The sequence below is a fragment of the Bos indicus x Bos taurus genome, chromosome 12 (assembly GCF_003369695.1).
Source record: "Bos indicus x Bos taurus breed Angus x Brahman F1 hybrid chromosome 12, Bos_hybrid_MaternalHap_v2.0, whole genome shotgun sequence".
NCBI lineage: Eukaryota > Metazoa > Chordata > Mammalia > Artiodactyla > Bovidae > Bos > Bos indicus x Bos taurus.
Window position 1 is genome coordinate 32,676,422 of NC_040087.1, and position 22,426 is coordinate 32,698,847.

General features: G+C 47.1%; 1 protein-coding gene across 4 annotated transcripts in view; it reads right to left on the reverse strand.

The window, feature by feature from the left end:
* Positions 1–22,426, reverse strand: part of WASF3 (WAS protein family member 3) — a 76,949-nt gene that overhangs the window by 40,750 nt on the left and 13,773 nt on the right. Inside the window, exon 1 of one of the 4 annotated variants that reach the window (XM_027557541.1) lies at positions 7,126–7,286. The exons of the other annotated variants lie outside the window; for them this stretch is intronic. The gene's annotated coding sequence lies outside the window, so the exon portion shown is untranslated. Of the gene's footprint in view, positions 1–7,125; positions 7,287–22,426 lie in introns of those variants that run through there. 4 annotated transcript variants of the gene reach the window in all.

Below are 22,426 nucleotides of genomic sequence, written 5' to 3' on the forward strand. Positions count from 1 at the left end.
TGCAAAGTCACCTGAAATTAAACACTGTTCACCAAATGCAGTACCAAAAACAGTATAGCTTCCCACCAGAGTTACGGTTCACTGTGGAGAATACAGTTAAGAAAGGTATAGTGAACAAGCATTAATTCATCCAACAAAACTTTTCCAAGTACCTGGCGTAAGTTGGCCCCCCTCCCTTTTCAACACTGCGGACACAAAAATCACTGAGAAGACACCTGCTCAACCCTGTGAGGGCGGCCGATGCTGGCAGATACAACACAGCACAGTAGATGCAGGAAAGGGCAGAGCGGCCCGGAAGTGGTTGGAGTGGAGCAAAAGCTTCCCGGGAGATCAGGGGCGGGTGGGGAGGGGTGAAGCTAGGAAAGGAGGCCCAGGAAAGGACAGGATGCAATGTCCTTAGGGAAGGCGAGCAGCCCGAAGTCTAGAAAGGGCTGTGTTGTGAGCTGTATGTGGGCCGGCAGATAATGCACACCCAGAGTTAGGATCATCACCACCCTTTTGAGAGTGTGAAAAAAAAAAAAAAGATCGTTTAATGACACTCTGATCCACACATGTCCTCCTAGTTTGCTCACTTAAAATTAACAGCAGCACATGACTTTCTTCCCCTTTCTCAGGAGCAGCTGTACAGCGGATGCTTGATTATGCAAAATTAAAAATGACTTTTCCCTAAGTCATTTGCATAAGTGATCATCCTATTTTCAAAGACAGAGAAGTATCTGTGGGTTTTAGATGATCCGGGCCAAACTTCCCCTGAACCAGATCACCTCCCAGCATGTATGTTTCACTTTGGATAAGGTTATTTCATGTATCTGCTAGCCGTGCATAAGGGCTACACACACGTGTGTCTTGGGTGACGCTTTGTATTTACAGCCCTCAGTTACCTTTTCCTTTGGGAAACACAAGTGTGGATTTCCCCATTCGTGTGAAAGGCTATGCAACTAATATTCTGTTATTAGTTATCTAGTGGTAAATGTCTCACTGAAGACTAAGCAGAATGCTAACATGTCACTCACATTTAACTCAACCTTCGCAAGGCAGGACAGAATCATGCTCCGTGCCGTTTCAATAAACAAAGAACGCTACCCATCATCCAACCAGCAGCCACGGCAGCTGCCCTGACAAGTCAGCCCTGAGGGGATTCAGAATGGAGAAAAACAGGATACCGGCCCTAAGCAGTTAAGACAGAGGATGAAGGACTACGTTCCATGAGCCCATATCCCTGCATCTTCCCACACACAAAAAAGCACTAAAATCATTATCTTGAGACGTCTGTCTTTTATGATTGCTAGTGACCTTCTGATGTTCAACTACATGTTTGTTCATTTGGAGCAGTTCCTCAGAGAAACTTCGAGGCTATCTCGAAGGCTCTAGTCCTCAGTAGGGCACACCCCCCCACTAAATGAAACATAACTCCCAACTTTCAGGCTACGTGGTTTTCTTTGGTTGACACAGGTAAACACCCTCATTAAAAAAAAGAGGAAACTGGGGATAGGAAGGTGTCTTGTCCAGACGACACGGCTTTGGAGAGGGAGAGTCCGGACAGGCGGTCTGGCCACCACCATCGCTCTTAGTTACCACATCACACAACGTGCATCACAGGACCTCCTCAGGACGTGCACACATGCATTCTTCTTTCCTACTGAGTGGCCAACACTTCTAAGCTAAGTTAGGAGCTGTGAAGGGCTTGAAGAATTAACTCGGCTCTGTGAATGTGCTGCCTCACTTTACAGGGGAATGTGAATCTTTAACTCCTTGGAAGTTACAGGTGAAGACTGTGAAGTGTGAAATGTAGCGCCTCTACAGAGAGATGTCACACTAGCTCAGGGAAACACAGTTATATGCTGCACCATCAACGCGGTAGCTCAAAGGTCTATGTCCCTCGGTGAAGCCCTGGCCATGGTGCTGAACACGCCGCTCTGCAGCTACTCCTGGGAGCACAGTGCCCTTCACCTCCTGCCAACAGGCGTGGGTCTGTGATGGTCCCCACCATGAATGCCTCTTTTCTTCTGGTTTCCGTGCATCCAAATTTGCTCCAGCCTTCACAGTGCAACCTAGAGTGGCCTCCTTCACCCACCCATTCCTCCCTCTGTCTGCTCAATGAACATTTACCTGCTGGGGTGATGTGTCAGGCTTCATGTGTGTGTCCCCACCCTGTCAAGTCAAAGCCCATACTGCACCCACAAGAACCTCTTGGTACCCCAGAAGAAAAGTCCTATTGATGAGGAATCAGCATTCAATGTGACAACGGTATGTGTGTGACATAGAGAGCACGAGGGGGGAGTGACAGCCATGGGGAATGTGGGAGGAATTCACAACCTTGGTAACACCACAGCCTTAATTCAGATGACAGATAACCAAGACCTACAATGAGACAGGGGAGAAGTTTTTAATGGGAGTGAACTTGAGAGGGGTGGGTGCTGGGTGCTGGAGCAGATGGGCACTGGGGTGTCCCAGGGGTAGGGGTGGGCCTGGGGCAGAGGCAGCACTGCCTGGCTCAGCTCCTCCATACACACCCCCGCCCCACAGCAATGGACGCGCTCCACAGATGGACACTGGTCCATGCACAGCCTGAGCCACAGACAGCACTTGAGTGATTGCTTGACCTTGACAAGTGTTACAGAGGAGCTGAGTTTTCCATTTTATTTCTTAATTAACATTAAACAGCAATACATGGGGCTTTCCAGGAGGTGCTAGTGATAAAGAATCCGCCTGCCAATGCAGGAGACACAAGAGATGAGGGTTCAATCCCTGGGTCAGGAAGATCCCCTGCAGGAGGGCATGGCAACCCACTCCAGTATTCTTGCCTGGAGAATCCCATGGACAGAGGGGCTATAGTCCATGGGGTCACAAAGAGTCAGACACAACTGAAGTGACTTAGCACGCACACACTCAAGTGCACAGCAATGCGTGGCTAGTGGCCAAGAGATGGAACAGTGCAGCTCTTAACGCTGCAGGCTTGTGATTCTGAGCTGAGGGGTGGTCACCAGATCTGGGAAAGGGAACACCAAGAGAAAGGCACGCAGACATGCAATTTTTTGTTGAATAGATGGATGAAGAAGTCAAAGGACAGAGGAACAAACTGAGTGAGCTTAAGGACTCCTCCCTGTAAAATCCCACCAAGCTGTGGCTGTCCTTGACCGGTCAGGCCTCCAGCAAAGTTCCTCAACATGGGGGCATCAGAGTGCACTCATGTTGGCACCAGATCACAGCCTAATCCTTAAAACACTGCTATTAACTTAAAATCCCTTATCCTGTGAAGTACAAAAAAAGAAAAGGAGGGGGGAGAAAAAATAAAGAATAAGGAAAAACTATTATTTTGAAACTACAGCAAGTCATAATGTAGATCAAGGATAATCAACGGAGCCAGGGTAAATATCTGTCTAGAAAGATATGTCTTTTTCTAAAAAAAGGAGGCAGAGAAGAGAGAGGAGAGTGGCTTGATCCTCAGTTCAGGCCATTTCAGATACATTACAGGCCACTCAGCTTCTAAGCGGTTCAGCTGAACTTGGTCTACACTCTTCTGTGAAAGACATGATTGAATCTACTTACAAAATAACACATTTTGTTCTAAACAGCACTTTAAAAGGTCAATGATAATAAAGCTGTCCCTGGGATTTTGCCCTTTCCTCTTAGTTCCTACAACATCCAAAGTCAACACAAAAAAAGGAACTCTGTGATGTGAAAACATCTAACCTGAGAACAGGTTGTATCTAAATAACTCACTGGTAATCTGCCAATAATTAACCTAATCTGATTGTATCAGGATTTGTTTACTATTTCGGTCCCTGCCATCCCGCCTAAGCTTCTGAATTCCAGTTTTCTGGAAATGGGGAGCTGAGTACATATGACACGCACACGTGGTCCAGGATGGTGGTTTCTGCACTGCATTCCGGGGCCACCTTCCTCTTCAGACTCAGAGTCTAAGTTCCTCTCCATCTAGGAGATCACAGCATCAACCATCTTCACTCTGCACACAGCAAGCTCTACTTACAAGATGGTGAGCACCCTGGAACATGCAGACTCTATCATCTTCAGAGAAACATCTCATCAGCATGTCTAACAGGAATGGTTTTAGCTAGAAGTGTGTGTCTAACAATATGATAAAACAGCAACCTCTGTGTTGCTCCGCCTGGCCTCTCAGGTTGGTTATCTGAGCTTCAGCTCCCGTGGCTGGAGTCATTTCACATCTCTCAGGTCAGGGCCGCTAGGGACACACTTAGCTGGCCCCACAGCCCAGCTCAACACGTAGGGAGCTCCTGTGTAGAAGTGCCGAGGGGTACACATGGTCCTGGTGCCCTGTGTGTGTGTGACACAGTCCTCATGCCCTGAGAGCTTCCCCTGAGGAGGAACAGGGTGTGTGAGAGAGAGAGAGAGAGAGAGAGACACGGTCCTGGTGCCCTGAGAGCTTCCCCTGGGGAGGAACAGGGGTGGGTGGGTGGGGGTGTGTGTGTGTGTGTGTGAGAGAGAGAGAGAGAGAGAGAGAGAGAGAGAGAGAGAGAGAGAGAGAGAGAGACGGTCCTGGTGCCCTGAGAGCTTCCCCTGGGGAGAAACAGGGGTGTGTGTGTGTGTGTGTGTGTGAGAGAGAGAGAGAGAGAAAGAGAGAGATACAGTCCTGGTGCCCTGAGAGCTTCCCCTGGGGAGGAACAGGGTATGTGTGTGTGTGTGAGAAAAAGAGAGAGACACAGTCCTGGTGCCCTGAGAGCTTCCCCTGGGAAGGAACAGGGTGTGTGTGTGTGTGTGTGTGTGAGAGAGAGAGAGAGAGAGAGAGAGAGACACGGTCCTGGTGCCCTGAGAGCTTCCCCTGGGGAGGAACAGGGTATGTGTGTGTGTGTGAGAAAAAGAGAGAGACACAGTCCTGGTGCCCTGAGAGCTTCCCCTGGGAAGGAACAGGGTGTGTGTGTGTGTGTGTGTGTGAGAGAGAGAGAGAGAGAGAGAGAGAGACACGGTCCTGGTGCCCTGAGAGCTTCCCCTGGGGAGAAACAGGGTGTGTGTGTGTGTGTGTGTGTGTGTGAGAGAGAGAGAGAAAGAGAGAGACACAGTCCTGGTGCCCTGAGAGCTTCCCCGGGGGAGAAACAGGGGTGTGTGTGTGTGTGTGTGTGTGTGTGTACATGTAAGACATGGTCCTGGTGCCCTGAGAGCTTCCCCTGGGGAGGAACAGGGTATGTGTGTGTGTGTGAGAAAAAGAGAGAGACACAGTCCTGGTGCCCTGAGAGCTTCCCCTGGGAAGGAACAGGGTGTGTGTGTGTGTGTGTGTGTGAGAGAGAGAGAGAGAGAGAGAGAGAGACACGGTCCTGGTGCCCTGAGAGCTTCCCCTGGGGAGAAACAGGGTGTGTGTGTGTGTGTGTGTGTGTGTGAGAGAGAGAGAGAAAGAGAGAGACACAGTCCTGGTGCCCTGAGAGCTTCCCCGGGGGAGAAACAGGGGTGTGTGTGTGTGTGTGTGTGTGTGTGTACATGTAAGACATGGTCCTGGTGCTCTGAGAGCTTCCCCTCGGGAGGAATGGGGGGTGTGTGTGTGTGTACACATAAAACAAGCAGCAGGAGAGGCACTGCTGTATAAAACACAAAAATAATATCGGCTGACATTCAGAGCCCACTCCCAAATAGGCACACTCATTTAACAATTAACAAAACCACATTAATTATATTATGAGGATGCAGATGAAGAAAAATTGTCCCAGTTTTAAGTATTTGTTCATTTAAAAAGTATGTATCACAGATTTATATGCTAGGATCATAAAAACAATAGTTTCTCCCCCTTCATTTCATGATCAATGCTGCTGGTGCTACTGCTAAGTCACTTCAGTCATGTCCGACTCTGTGCGACCCCAGAGACGGCAGCCCACCAGGCTCCCCTGCCCCTGGGATTCTCCAGGCAAGAACACTGGAGTGGGTTGCCATTTCCTTCTCCAATGCATGAAAGTGAAAAGTGAAAGTGAAGTCGCTCAGTCGTGTCCGACTCCTAGCGACCCCATGGACTGCAGCCTACCAGGCTCCTCTGTCCATGGGATTTGCCAGGCAAGAGTACATAATCAATAACTACCCATTATAACAGGAAGACAAAATGATCAATTCTTGATACAACGCGGCTGGCTGTGCAGAGAGCCACGGCTGGCCCATACCTCTGGGCTAACAATCCCCAGCCAGAGACTCAAATAACCCAGATGGAGATCTGGGCCACATCAACGCCTCACAATCCATTCGATCACTGAGCGTCTTCCTACGGCATATAAGAAACACAGTCACGAATCAGGTGGAAACGAGGCCTGAAAGCGCTATGTGGCCAGAGCGACCCGCACAGTGTCCTGGGAGGATAGGACCAGCTGCCGCAAACAAGACAAGACTTAGATGTGTGTGCGGAATAAAGTGACAACACAAGACTGATTCCTGTCCTCAGAGGTACAGGGACGATGCCAGGTCAATATAGACAAGTGCTCTGCCACCACCTAAATATGAAGGCATCATGAGAGGGTCAGAAAGTTCCCAGGTCCAGAGCCTGCTCATAAAACAAAGCATCTGTCCTCTCTGCCGAGGTCTGGGCAGCTACTGGAAATGCAGTGGCTGGAGCAGGAAGGGCCAGAGAGCCACTCACTGCTCAGTGCAGGCTCCCCTCTGGGTCGCCCCACCCCTGGGTGCTTCTCCTGAACACTGCCCAGGCAGGGGACACTAACCTCTCGTTGTGAACACCTGTATTCAGTTCAAGCCTGCATCTTTATCACTTTAAACCCGTGCTCTCTGTCTGCCCTTGGAAACCAAAGAATCCACCTCAGCCACCCCTCACCTCTGCAAGCTTCCAAGGATCTGAAGGCAGGGGAGGGCTCCCAGCCCCTCTGGCCTTCCCCAGGTGCTCCAGTTTGCCCTTCACAGATGCACGTGCGTCACAGGCACTGGGGGCCGCAGTGCACCCTCCCATTAACGCGGCCAGCCTGCCTGCTCCGTTGGCTTTTCCTTGGGGTCCCCGCACGATGAGCACCACACCACACCACCCCACCCCACAGGGTGGCACAGCCAATTCCTGGGCAGGCTCCACAGGTTTCCCCACCTGCCCCTCCTCCCCACCTGCATCTCCCACACCTGCCCTCCCACCTGTACACCCTCGGCCCCCCTCTGACCAGAGTGATCACTTACATTGCTAGCTGCAGGTGGAGCCTGCCCCCTCCTCTGTGCCCACCAAACCAGCTGGGCAATGCAAGATGGCATGGTGTGGTGGGCTCTGGAGCCAGAATCCAGCTCAGACTGGGCTCCCACTTACACCCTCTAGGGCAGGTTATTTAAGCTTAAATTCCCTGGAATACAAAAATGAGACCAAGAATCAAAGGAATGATCCCTGGGACAAGCTAGCCTCCCACAAGGTAACATCGCCCCGAGAGCCTCCATCGCTGACCCGGTGCTGGCCCTGCCTGGTCCCTGGGCACTGTGACTACCCCCCGGGCTGCGGGAGGGTCACCTCATCCTTATACCCCCAGGGTTTTACACAGAAAGGAGCTCAGAGACCTCCTGAACCATCCTGGGTCCAGAACAAAACAAACAGTGAACCAGTAAATGAGCACACAAGAGTCTAAAACCATGACGATCGAAGAAGCCCGGATTTAGGTCTGGTCTTACGTCTGCCTGGTTATTCATTACCACAGCACAAGATACCCGAGCTGCTACTGCGAGACCAAAGAACTCAGGCTGAAAAAGTTTGGAAATTCACAGTAAACAATGAGTTTTCAAAGGAAAAGTGGATTTTCTAATTATTTGTTGCTTCTGCCAACTATGACTGTTAAGCATTTATAAATATATATATAATGTTTTTAGGGCTTCCCAGGTGGCACTAGTGGTAAAGAATCTGCCTGCCAATGCAGGAGCCGTAAAAGACACGGGTCTGATCCCTGGGTCGGGCAGATCCCCTGGAGGAGGGCACGGCAACCCACTCGAGTATTGGAGAATCCAATGGACAGAGGAGCCTGGCAGGCTACAGTCCATAGGGTTGCACAGAGTCAGACACGACTGAAGCGACTTAGCACATACATATATAACCTTTTTAACACTCACGGCAGAGAGGTCTGGCGGTGGGCAGCCACCTAAGTCCTAAAACCACTCTTCACTCCCAAAGATCTTTTAATTCCTGGTACCTGGCTCAATGCTTGGCACACAAGCAATGATCAAAAGGCATTTGTCAAATAAGTGAACTTTCCCAAATGCCTTGGTTAAAAAAAAAAAATCATACTGCATCTTCATGACCTACTTCAGCCAGGTGCCTCGTGCCCTGGTGTCAGTCCCGTGGTCACCACCCCAAGGGCTGGGCTCCGCCCAGGGGAGTGGCAGGAGAATCTGGGTCAACAGAACCCCCGATTCAATGCAGCCCAACAGTTAATGAGCTTTTGCAGAAGGGGCATAAAAGACAAAGTAATAATAACTTGCACAGGATAAAATAAGGCTCCCAGCTCGAGCAGAGATTGCTGACTGGGAGCAAGTTTTCAGAGAGCTGTTTAGCAACGTTATGGAACAATCCACAACCATTAGATACAAATGTGGACCGGGACCAACTGGCAGCTGTGCGCCCTGTGCTTTCACAATATTCACAGGCAGCCGGAGAACGGAAAAAACAACCAAGCCGCAGGACCGAGGCAGGAGACAGAAGGACAGGCCTGACCATCGCGGAGGGCCCGAGGACAGGCAAACAGGGGGACGCCCGGGACCCCTGAGCGCTTCTTCCAGAGCCCTGCAGATGACACAGTTACCACAAGCTTACCCATTAAAGACATCCCAAGCATTTTTTTTAAACGTCCCTTCTTAAAAAGGGGACACTGTGTCCTTGGCTGAGGTCCTGGCTCTCTCTTCTTGTTTGTGACCCCCTCGGGGATGACAGACCGACAGTACTGGGCAGACCCTGAGGATAGCAGTCTGAACCCTGAGACAGAGTCAACTCAAGTAAAAAGATTTTCTTGCCTACACAATGTTATATTTTTCTCTGCTTTAATTACTGAATCCTGTAACTGGGATTCATCACTGATTCAAACAGATGCTAAAAATAGTCTGTTCTAGAATGTGGAATGAGAAGCATCGTGTGATTTTGCTACTAAATGGACTCTGTTTTTTTCACAGCTCAGTAACTTACTCTTCAGATATATTTCCTCTTTTTATTAACCAAAAATGTAAAACCCTCCAGATTCACATTAAACATTAATTTTCGGTACTAATTATGTATTTGTAAGTTTGTAAGATCTCAGACATACACTAACCTTACTAAAAAGCAGTCTCTGACTCCTTCCCTCAATGTCTAATCATGACCTTCATCAAACACCTCTGATTGCAAGAATACAACCTCATTTACATATGATGAATGAATTAAAACAGAGCTGTGATCCAACAGGCTCCTGCTGCAAATGGCAAATTATTAATAACACCTTACATCTGAATCCATGGTGCCATTTACAAAGGGCTCTCACATAAATCGTCCCATTTAATCTCTACAACGAGCATGATGCCAACAAGCAAGGCAGAAATTAACAAGCTTACCCATGAGGAAATGGGCTACAGGGGTGCACAGCATGGAAAGGTGGGAGGGGGAAGGGCCCTCCCGACATCCTCCTCACTGAAGTCCCACCTAGTATAACATTTCCTAAGCACCCCCAGGCCAGCCCGCTCACCCCCTCCTCCGGCTTCAACAGAACTCAGGACAAGCACCCAGGTAAACACCCAACGCCTCTTCTTCCCACTGAGGTTTCCCTCTGGACGCAGAGGCTCTGTCTTCTCACCTCAATGAGAAGCTCTGGAGGGTAAAAACAGAAGCTTACATTTCATGCTGTCTAGAGTAACACCATGCACACCACAGAGGACACTGGACCAGTGTTACGACATCTCCTATAAAGAAACCGTCGTGGAGACCAAGGTCCGAGTTCACATCCCAACCCTGGTGTGACTCTTGGCTTTGGCCTCGCCTTCCTCGCTGCAGCTATGTTAGAAAGTCCATCCCAGGCCATCATTAGTAAATATAAAGGAGGTTTCCTTAGCAATGATTCAAGTTGCTTTCACCCTTATAAATGGTCCCTGGCTTTTGACTGTGTGTTGGTTCTTGAGAACCTGGAAACCTGACCATGGGGTCTATGTCCTTACTATGACCCACCTGGACTCCCATATGCCCCTGGCTTCTGTCCATTCCTTTAACTTCCAGCCCCACCTGTTCTCTCAACCCTGACCCTCACATGGACCACAGTCGGCCCCTACAGGGACCCACAGAGTTTCTACAATTGCCGGAAAGCGTGGGTACTTCTTCACTTATACCTTGAGTCCTGCAGGTCCAAGCTCCTTCAGGAGAAGGACAGATGTAACTCAGATATGAGGGCAGTCACTCTGGCCTCCTCACAACAATATCCTTCCTCTTCAAACTCGGACTGAACAATATTACAGCCTCCCAAATTACCACACAGTCAGCAATCAGCATACTGCCAGACACCAAACAGGCCATAACCAAATTAGGACTACTGTTTAGTTTCATTCAATATGCCGAATCTTAAATTTGGATCAAAAATATCACATAAATGCACAAAAATACTTAAGAAATCTGCACCTTATCAGATGGAAATAGTGGATATAAATGCACAGCAGAGGGCTGGGTTTTTCCCATCACCATGACAATTTTTATGTATTCCAGAATGAAAATCTATTTCAAAGCTTTCTGTCTACCACTAAACCTGACATAAAGATTTCACGAGCAGTTCAACAAGTAACGTCAGTTCTTTTTCTCCCTGGGGACAGAGTATAGTCACAGCCGCTATAAAAAAGGGGTCCATAAACGCCACCCCCCTCTCCCAAAGGGGACCTGTTCATGCAAACAAGACAGATACACGCAGCTATCACAGTTTACGATGCGTCCGCATGCAAGTCTCCCGAGCCCCCGGTCACACCCTGCAGTAGCCACATCTGAAACACTGAGGAGGAAAAACACAGCCCATGGGAGGAGACAGAAATAGGGGGGAATGATAACCACCCAGAAAGACAGGTGAAATTTCAGTCACCTGGAAAGTAGCTCATCACTAAAGAGGAAATGGGAAAGAACTGAGAGTGGCTCCCACACCCCCAACCTTCACTTGTCTCCACAGGGAACAGGGCAGGAGGAGCAGGTCGTGATGGAAAGGGAACACTTACCAGCCTGGAGGAGGAGACCCCCAGAGCCCCAGTGAACAGAGCTGAGCCCAGAGTAAGAATGTCAGGGTCTGAAAGCACAGCCGTAACTGGGTGGGCGGAACAGAGACCTTGCAGGTGGGAGGCCAAGGGGATGAACTTGGATGAGAAGAGACAGCCTCTGAGAGCAAGCGCCAGCAGAAAGGTGCTCCCCCAAAATGCCACTGGGGGTAGAAACTGTTATACTTCTGTTGTCAGTATATGTTAAGAGCCTTAAATTATTTAAATGATTTCAACTAGCAATTCTTTATATATATGGAAGTGAAAGTGAAAGTCGCTCAGCCGTGTCCGACTCTTTGTGACCCCATGGACTGTACAGCCCACCAGGCTCCTCTGTCCATGAGATTCTCCAGGGAAGAATACTGGAGTGGGTTGCCATGCCCTCCTCCAGGGGATCTTCCCGACTCAGGGAACGAAACCAGGTCTCCTGCAGTGGAGGCGGATTCTTTCCCATCTGAGTTACAACGTGTCACTATATATATGCTGCTGCTGCTGCTAAGTCACTTCAGTCATGTCCGACTCTGTGTGACCCCATGGACGGCAGCCCACCAGGCTCCCCCGTCCCTGGGATTCTCCAGGCAAGAACACTGGAGTGGGTTGCCATTTCCTTCTCCAATGCATGAAAGTGAAAAGGGAAAGTGAAGTCGCTCAGTCGTATCCAACTCCTAGCAACGCCATGAACTGCAGCCCACCAGGCTTCTCTGTCCGTGGATTTTCCAGGCAAGAGGACTGGAGTGGGTGCCATCGCCTTCTCTGCACTATATATATAAATATATTCTAAAGGAGTAAACACAAACGTGGGCAAATATTCGTGTGGGCAAAGATTCGTATACTAAGATGTTCCCCTTAGTGTTATTTAAAATAATAAAACACAGAAGAAATAGGACAAACAATTTAAAGCAAATTATGTAAGATTTGTAAAGTAAATTATTAGGCAACCACCTATGTTGCATTTTAGAAGACTTCCAAATTACATGGTCAAAGTTTTATGACACGAGATTACATGGAAAACATACAAAATAGTATCTACAGTATTAACTTATGAAAAAATTATTTGTTGGGTATCTACTATGTACCAGTGCCTAGGTCCTAGGGACCTAGTAAAAAATGCAGTAAAAGATATAATTCCTTGTTTTTGTGGAGCATGGATTCTACTGGTAAGCATCCCAGAAAGGGTAAATAAATAAATCTGCAAGAGAATCTCATGTGAAATTAATGCTAACGAGGCAAACGTTAAACAGATGATATAAGAGTATCAGCTATAAAAAAAAAATCTGAAGTTGACTTAAAATGTAAAGCAAAAGCCAAAATGTAAAATAAAAACCAAGAGCGAATTTCAGGTGACTTAATTTCAGGTCTAGAAAAATAAAGGTGGCATTAAGACAACTGAAAAGGCCTCTGGGTCCTTTATGGTTTACCCTTCAGTATCCCCAGCAGGCGAACTTACAGGCTCTGACCTCTCTCAGCCTCAAACATAAATCTCAGGAAGTGCAGGAAGGCAACCTGCCCACGGAGGCCTGGGCTTTGCCTGTGGCTCCCAACAGCCTGCTCTCCACTCAGAAGGTAGAGCAATTCTGTCAGCAGGGGAGCTGGATCTTGGTCTTTCCTGATCGGAAGCTCTCTAAGGGCTGGTCACCTCACCCAGGTAAAAGCCACAAGCCTTACGATGACCTGGGAGAGGCGCCTGGCCCGTGTCCTCTCCCCCCTCCACCACGCTGTCCTCGTCTCTCCCGTCTGACTCTGGCCACCTCCCTGTCCTTCAGGGACTCCTCTTCCCTCAGACCCCCTGCCCCCTTCCAGTGTGCACCTGTGTGTAACTGACTAAGTTTCCTCCTCCACTGCCCGCTTCTCCCATTAGTGTCAGCTCAGCAGGGGTGGGGCAAAGATTGTTTTCACTGTCTAGTTCACTGATGAATCCCCAGTGCCCAGACAGCACACAACACATAACACGGGAGTCAATGGCCAGCCTGCTTTAAGTCCGTGTGGCGTTTCATCCCTACTTTTTATACAGAAGAAACTAGAGAATTATGAGACTATCAGATTTTAGATGTATTTATTTGGAACTTTTCCTCAGTGATCTCATCTAGATCTGCCTTGTACTTAGGTCTCAGCCAGATTACTTTCTACAAGTAGATTTTCAGGGGATATTTATGGTTTAAGATCTACATTTAAAGATGAGATCTGTAGGAAGAAAGACATTTTATAAGAATCATCAACTTATGCCTTTTAGTTTCCCCCTCAAATAAGAAAGGTCAAAATTTTTCTAAAAAATGACTGAAGTGAAAGTAAATGTTATGTTACATCTTTTTACAGAGAGTGAGAGATGGCAATCTTACAATTAAAAACAGTAGTCAGAAGACGCACCCTTTTTTTTTCTGAGTCTGATTAAATGGGGAAGAGAGATCTCAGCAGAGGATCACAGATAAGAAAAGAGCAGGGTAGAAACCCAAGCGTTCCAGCCTCCAGCCAAGAACATCCGGACGGTGTCTTGCTGGCGAGGACGGACAAAGCATATTAATGAGAAATCCTGTTGTTAACGCTATTCAGATGTGGGCTCAGCACCAGTTTCCCCAAACGGAATGGGTTTCATTCACAGGGGAGGGAAAGTTACACACACGAGAACAAAGGCGTGTTTACATTCCCCATTCACTGCTGTAACCTGAGCTTATGAGGCCACTTTCACCCGCACTGGCAGAAATCCAGGAAGAGGTGGTGGTGGTCAGTCAAGGAACCAACTTGGGGACAGGACGCTGCCCTGCTCCAGTTCAGTGTGAGAGGCATGACAAGGGTGTTCACCAAGGCTAAAGTCTAAAGAATCATCTAGCCAAGCAGTGCGAGTCTAACCGCGTCCAAGATCACACAGAGCACGAGGTCTAACACTGAGAGGAAGACGGTGCACTCCACCCCAACCTTCCCCAACGAGACTGTTTTTAATATAACTGCAAGAGAAATGCATATACACGTCTGCCCAGCTCCGTGGTGCTTTGGAGAAATAACCAAAGGGGAGATTTAAATACCAGATATATGCAAAATCATTCCCAAAGGATTTTTACTCTCGGCATTCAACCAATGTTGAATCAGCAAGACGCCTCCTACACAGGCATCTATGGACACCACCACACCAGGTCAACCTCTCTAACTTTCATGGAATTTTGTCACTTGCGACACAGGTAACTGGCCAGACCATACAGTCCCTGCTGCCTGCTGCGTGGTCATGGCTATAGTCCTACTGATCACAATTGACCTGTCGGTCCCGGGGGTTCCCACCAGGCGCGCTCACTTCCTTCTGTGCTCTGCTGGCACCTGCCCGCTCCCTCTGCCCAAGCTGGTCCCGAGATGAACCACTCCTAGTGCTGTATCTGATGCCTGACAGAACAAGCTGAAACTCTTCCCAAACGAATCCTCTCACAAAACAGAAGACTCCCTGCAGCCCAGGGATTCGTCCGAACAAAAACAGGGAACTAAGGGAACTAAGTCACGCTCCATCCAGTGATTAACAGAAGAGCAGGTGTGAAGAGGACTTGCCTGTGGCTCAGACAATAAAGAATCTGCCTGCAATGCAGGAGATCCGGGTTCAATCCCTGGGTCAGGAAGACCCTCTGGAGAAGGGAATGGCAATCCACTCCAGTATTCTTGCCTGGAGAATTCCACGGACAGAGGAACTATGTCCATGGGGCTACAGTCCATAGGGTTGCAAAGAGTCAGACAAGACGAGCAACGAACACTAGGCATGAAGAAGTGCCTAACCTCACGTGACATCCATAACTGCAGAGAAGAGTCGCCGTGCCATACGCTATTTTCACTTCTTATATTAGCAAAGGTTAAGACACAAAAATCTACATGCTGGCCAGGGTGAGGGAACAGACACCCTGACACTTTACTGGCACACATATAAGCTATAAAGGAAGCTTTTTCAGATGGCAAAGGGTGCCCAAGATCAAATTAGAATCTAAGGAAAAAATATGTATTTCCCGGGTTTCCCTGGTGGTTCGGTGATTAAGAATCAGCTTTGCAATGCAGGGAACCTGTTCGACCCCTTGTCCAGGGAGATCCCACATGCCCTGGGGCCACTAAGCCCATGTACCACAACTCCTGAGCCAGGGCCACAACTAAGGCAGCCCACAACTGCTGAAACTCCCACACCTAGAACCCGTGCTCCAAACCAAGAGAAGCCTCCGCAAGGAAAGCCGGCGCACCCCAACAAGAGTAGCGCCACTCACTGCAACTAGAGAAAGCCTTCATACAACAATGAAGACTGAGCACAGCCAAATATGAATAAACAAACAATTATTTAAAAATTATTTCCCAAAAGGCAATCTGTGATTGACAAAAGACACAGAAGTCAGTTTGGATAGAAACACGCAGAGTTAATTTGACACCCCTCACACACACACACACACACACACACACACACACACGCGCTCCCCGGCCGCAGTGTGACCAGGACGGACATGACCCACAGTGGGCTGGTTGGCTTCCCTCCCAGGACCTGGGATCTGAGACTCTGATTCTGGCTGACCCCCGTCATGTGTGCTCCAATGAAGGAAACACATCAAGGGCTTTACCGACTGAAGTCCCACGTTCCTGGCATTTCCTCTTCCTACTTAGCACACAAACAGCATCTGGATCCAGTCAACTGACTCCCAGTTTGAATTTTCCAAATGTAGGATTGTTGCTGCTGTTTTTCAGTTGCCCTGTCTTGCCTGACTCTTTGCAACCTCATGGACTGTAGCCTGCCAGGCTCCTCTGTCCATGGGATTCTCCAGGCAAGAATCCTGGAGTGGGTTGCCATTTCTTTCTCCAGGGCATTTTCCTGACCCAGGGACTGAACCCTCAGTCTCTGCAATGGCAGGCGGATTCTTTATCACTGAGGCCCCAGGGAAGCCATATTAAGATTATTTTCTTATGTTCTTGTTTTTGGTAAACTCCCTTCTTTAACCTTTCTAATTTCATGGTGGTGATTTAACAAGTTTATCTGATGACTATATTGACCCCTATGATTCCTGTTTCTTAAAGAGACTGTGTCTGCTGTAACTAGATTCAACTCATCCCAAACCTCATCCTCCACTTCAGAATACCATTCTGATAGAATTATAGGCTTTTTTGTGGCTCTTTTTTTTAGGTTTTTTTCTTTAAGTCCCATAACAATTTTAAAATCAATGAAGCCCGAAAGTAATTTTCCAAAGGGGGCAAAAAAAAGAAATTGTCGTCTCCTCACTTTTAAAACTCACTTTAATGGTAACTGCTATTCACCGATAGATGAAGGCCAATCTTCTCCCATCATTTGTTCCATTATTTTCCAATCTGTTACAGAATCCTACTGAGTATAGATGTGATGTGCCCTTCAAAATGTAAACTCTGGCTCATCTGAGAATTAACACAGCCTTGATTGTCTCCTCCCATAATCATTCCATCCAAGGCTTTCTCCGGCCCTAACAACGAACGCTCAGAAAGGGAAGAACACATATACATACTTATTTCAATCATAATAGTCAACTATGACAACATAAAGAATGCAAGCTTTCAAAGCACTTAATTCTGCTGAAGATGCAACTGCGTTACATGCTTCGAAAATAACGCACTCCCCCATCCTGTTTTTAGAGAACTTTGAAAATCTAGACAATATGCTTCCTTTCAAAACACCAACTGCTTACAGAGGAAAAGAAAGAAACAGACAAATGATCTTGCCAAGAACCACTTCTGCAGTTTCTTTTGCTGGAGTAGCCCTTTCAGCGACGACAATGATGTAAATTCAATCCTTGATGGGGTTGATGATATACTACCTCTCGTTTATCTAGAACTGAATTTTAGAACAAAAAAGAGCTTACAGGACTCTAATTCAGTTGTTTCCAACTTTTGCAAGGACGAGCACCCCACTTTGATGCTAAAAAATGTTAAGGGTTCTTACAATAGTTGTGTCTAGTGATTGAGAAAGTTAAAAAAAAAAAAGTGAGTACACAGCCAATTCTTTAAAAGCACCTGCAAACAGTTGTAAAATAGTAAAACGTGAATCCGAGTTTTTTTAGTTACAAAGCCACTTAATGTCAGAACTAGATTTAAAATCAAGTCTCTAGGCTAACAACACAGATGGGGCCCTAAGAATCCAGAGTGTCACTCATCACTGAGGAAGGTTTTCGGTAAGCATGCCCAACAATCCTCTTAGGAACAAGACAAGCCGATTTTAAAGTTCTTACGGGAATACAAGCAGAGATGTGAAATTCTGAAAAAGAAGACTAAAGAGCTGATAGCATCCCCATCAGACACAAAGACACTAAAGCTACAGTAATTAATCGTGTGGTGCTGACTTCTGAGTAAACACACCTATGACAGAGCAGATTAGAAAACGCAGAAAATGACAAATACATACACATCTAGGAACTCAGTCTAAAATGGGTGAGGCATTTCAAACCACTGGAGTAAAGATTATTATTAAATGCTACTGTAACAACCCATTAGGGGGTTAAAAATCCACTGAGTCTGAACCCATCCTTTATAGCAAAAGAAATTTCAAATAAAGCCAACAAAGGACTGAAAGAAACAGAAGATTTTTTTTAATATGTATCTTGCAGTGGAGAAGGTCTTTCAAAAAAATGATTGAACAAGAAGCCAAATGTTAAATTACTTGAAAAAATCAAATATTACATCATTACTGAAAATCCTATGCATGCACTGTCAGTCATGTCCAACTCTTTGCTACCCCATGGACTGCAGCCCACCAGGTTCCTCTATCCGCGGGATTCTCCAGGGAAGAATACTGGAGAGGGCTGCTGTTTCCTTCTCCAGGGGATCTTCCTGACCCAGGGTCAAACCCCAGGTCTCCTGCATCTCCTTCGCTGGCAGGCAGATTTTTTACCACTGAGCCACAATCATTTGAAACATGATTGAACAACAGAAGTCAAATGTTAAACTACTTGGAGAAATCAAATATTACTTCATTATTAAAAATTCTATAAACAAAGTCAGAATTATGCACTAGACGAGGCCTCCTTCAGAACACGATTCCAACCAGCGAACACACCCAGGTTCTCTGCCACTGGTGCACAGCACTCCTGTCTGCTATACAAGCCCAGATCACTCAGAAGATAGACAGGCTTAAAACAATTAAAAAAAAAAAAAAAAAACCTAAATCTCACACAATCCATGGGAACAACATCAAAACCTTCTCTCTTGCCTGGGCCTGGGAAGTGAGGTTTCTAGAGCACCGTCCCCAGCTACAACCTCCACTCGCACTGGAAACCATCAGCCACACGTAAATCTTTCATTTGGCATCTGGGGCCACAGTTGGACTTAACAAAACATACACATGGCAAAGCAACAAGCATTGTTGTTTCTTTTTTTTTTCAGAATAAGCCTGCTCTGGGGTGTACAGTCTGACGGTCCACATGCAGACTCAGCAGTGAACACTTCCTGATTTATGATGTCCACAGACGCGACTCGGTACCTGCTGTAAGTTGTGACACCAAACTCTAAGATGGAGAAGAACCAGTCCTCTGCCTTTGAGAAGCTTACCGTCTAACTTATTAGCCAAACAAACCATACGCATCAACAGGAGCAACATGTGTCATGTTTCAATCTTCTCACTTCCCCATATGACCAAATAAAGCAAAACAACTGTTATCTAATGTATTAGTTATAAGCAAATCACTTCTAACCATGTGTTTCTTTTAAACCAGTTCATGGCTTACCTAAGTGCCTCGGCCCCAAACTAGAAGGCACCACAGAATAGCCTCTTAGCTGAGTGGGGGCTCCACTGGCATGGTAAACAGCTGGGGTGTGTGTGTGTGTGTGTGTGTGTGTGTGTGTGTGTGTGTGTGTGTGTGTGTGTGTGTGTGTGTGTGTGTGTGTGTGTGTGTGTGTGTGTGTGTGTGTGTGTGTGTGTGTGTGTGTGTGTGTGTGTGTGTGTGTGTGTGTCTCAGTTGTGTCTGACTCTTTGTGACATTGGCAGGGTAATGTAAACAGCTGTTTTTTGTGTGTGTGTATGTGTCAGTCACTCAGTCGTGTCCGACTCTTTGTGACCCCATGGACTGTGACCCACCAGGCTCCTCTGTCCACTTGTGACCCCATGGACTGTGACCCACCAGGCTCCTCTGTCCACTGGACTGTGACCCACCAGGCTCCTCTGTCCACTTGTGACCCCATGGACTGTGACCCACCAGGCTCCTCTGTCCACTGGATTCTCCAGGCAAGAATACTGCAGTGGGTTACCATTCCCTTCTCTAGGGGATCTTCCCAACTCAGATTGAACCCAGGTCTCCTGCATTGCAGCTGCTATTAGTATTTAAACTCAACCGTTATTCAGTATCACATAGGTCCTGAAACCATGGAATTTTTACTTCTTGTGAATTCTTTCCCCTTTATCCATATCCTGTTTTCCTCCAAGTTTTCATCCATTCATTCTCTTTGACATGAAAATAGCATTTGCTACAATTACGTATTTGCTCGCTTCTGTCGATTTTTGCCAAGTTTTTTTCCTTTTGTGCTTCCCATGCTATCACTTTGGAGGATATTAATGTATTTCATGATGGAAGCTCTGATTCAGAGGGAATTTGCTTCCCCCCACCCCACCATCACTCCCCAGAGAATGGGAGACATTTCTCCTTCGAGACATTTCTCCTTCGTGTCCTTGGCCAAACGCACCAGGCACCAGCGGTTGGAACTATCAAAGGAGAAACTCTTTTCATCTTTTTCGTTTACAAAGTCTTTGAAACAGTTCTGACTTTCTGTAAGGTCATCTGCAGGGCAATTCTGACTTTGCAAGAGATTCCCAAACCTCTTCTCCTATGTGTCCCTTCAGCAATCAGAGTCTAAAAAGATTCCTGAATGACTATTTCATGTGCTTCTTCGCTGCCCATGAACACTCCCCATAAAGCTGAAAAAGATTTTATAAGTTCCTTATTTTAATTTGAGGAAATGACTGAACTCAAGACAAAGCATCCTTTAATCTGGTAGTTATGAAGAGATGAATGAAATTATAAGTCAATTCCATTAAGCCGTCCTTAATAATTTCTGCAATAAATAATTCTTTGGTTAACAACCAGGACTCTCAATATACTGCAGTGAATATATTAAATGTAGATTAGGTTAACAGAGGCCATATAGTCTTAATTTCAGACCCCATGACTAGTTTCATAAAAATTATGTTCACTTCCTAGTACTGGAAATTAAAGTCACACTTCCACTCCAAAAATAAGTGCTCCAGAGAAGCACTCTTAGCAAATATTTCTTGTGAATTATAAGACAACTTCATTTGCCACAGTCAGGGATTTTCATAGTAAATATCTTTAAAATCCTGAGTGTTTCATTTGTATTCCAGCAGAAACCATCCAGCCCTCAAGAAAAAGGACTAAGAGAAGGCTTCCCATGGCAAATAGATGGGGAAACAGTGGAAACAGTGGCTGACTTTATTTTTCTGGGCTCCAAAATCACTGCAGATGGTGATTGCAGCAATGAAATTAAAAGACACTTACTCCTTGGAAGGAAAGTTATGACCAACCTAGACAGCATATTCAAAAGCAGAGACATTACTTTGCCAACAAAGGTCCGTCTAGTCAAGGCTATGGTTTTTCCAGTGGTCATGTATGGATGTGAGAGTTGGACTGTGAAGAAGGCTGAGTGCCAAAGAATTGATGCTTTTGAACTGTGGTGTTGGAGAAGACTCTTGAGAGTTCCTTGGACTGCAAGGAGGTCCAACCAGTCCATCCTAAAGGAGATCAGTCCTGGGTGTTCATTGAAAGGACTGATGTTGAAGCTGAAACTCCAATACTTTGGCCACCTGATGCGAAGAGCTGACTCATTTGAAAAGACCCTGATGCTGGGAAAGATTGAGGGCAAGAGGAGAAGGGGACGACAGAGGATAAGATGGTTGGATGGCATCACTGACTCAATGGACATGGGTTTGGGTGGACTCCGGGAGTTGGTGATGGACAGGGAGGCCTGGCGTGCTGCGGTTCATGAGGTCGCAGAGAGTCGGACACGACTGAGTGACTGAACTGAACTGAACTCCCAGTCTGTTAATGTATGGGTCCCCTGTCATTCAGCCATGATAAAGTGCCTTTGTTATCATGCTCACTGGACCTCCATAATCCTGCAAAACCAAGGGTGTCTTTGCTTTGCTTTTCTGGAAGGGAGGGGAATGATAGGAGAGCACCAGAGGTATCATTTAAAAGTCAGAGATGTAAGGAAACAGGAGGCAAAAATGCATTATCTTACAGGAGGTCAGGGGCTTCCCTGGTGGTTCATCAGTAAAGAATCTGCCTGCCAGTGCAGGAGACAAGGTTCAATCCCTGTGTGGGGAAGATCCCCTGGGGAAGGGAATGGCAACCCACTCCAGTATTCTTGCCTGGAGAATCCCATGAACAGAGAAGCCTGGTGGGCTACAGTCCACGGGATTGCAAAGAGTCAGACATGACTGAGCACATGGACCAGGAGGTCAGAGATTCACTGTGCTGAGCCCAAAATGAACTGCACTGAACTGAGTTCTCAGGACCTTTCTGAGATCTCTTTCTGGTGAGCCGTGGCTTCTGCACACCCAACCTTTCCCAGCCACTGAGGGGACAGCCATCCTCCTGATGCCTGTTACTACCTGCGGAAACTGAAATGGTCCTGACGCAGCCGCCCAACCACAAAGGCAAACTTGAAGAAAGCAAGAGAGACTCCGATAGACGGTCATGGCTCTAAGAAGGGACATCCTACTGATGTGATACAGACGAGGAATGGAGAGGCGGCCCAAAGCCACAGGACAGTGTGTTCTGGGCCATTTCCCCGAAAAACTGCTCAAAGAAACAACAAAAGCAGGAAATAACAAATTCACAATTTAAAAAGCAAATACAAATACTTTTTAATAGAATGGGCTTCCCTGGTGGCTCAGACTATAAAGAATCTGCCTGCAATGCAAGAGATACGGGTTGTATCCTTGGGTCAAGAAGATCCCCTAAGGAAGGGCATGGCAACCCACTCCAGAATTCTTGCCTGGAGAATCCCATGGACAGAGGAGCTTCACATGCTGCTGTCCATGGGGTCGCAGTGTCGGACACAACTTAGCAGCTGAACAACACAACAACAACAGCGAGAGGGTTAAAACAGCCTTGGTGGTGGTGGTGGTTTAGTTGCTAAGTCGTGTCCGACTCTTGCAACCCCATGGACTGCAGCCCGCCAGGTTCCTCTGTCCATGGGATTTTCCAGGCAAGAATACTGGAGTGGATTGCCATTTCCTTCTCCAGGGGATCTTCCCGACCCAGGAATCGAACCCAGGTCTCCTGCA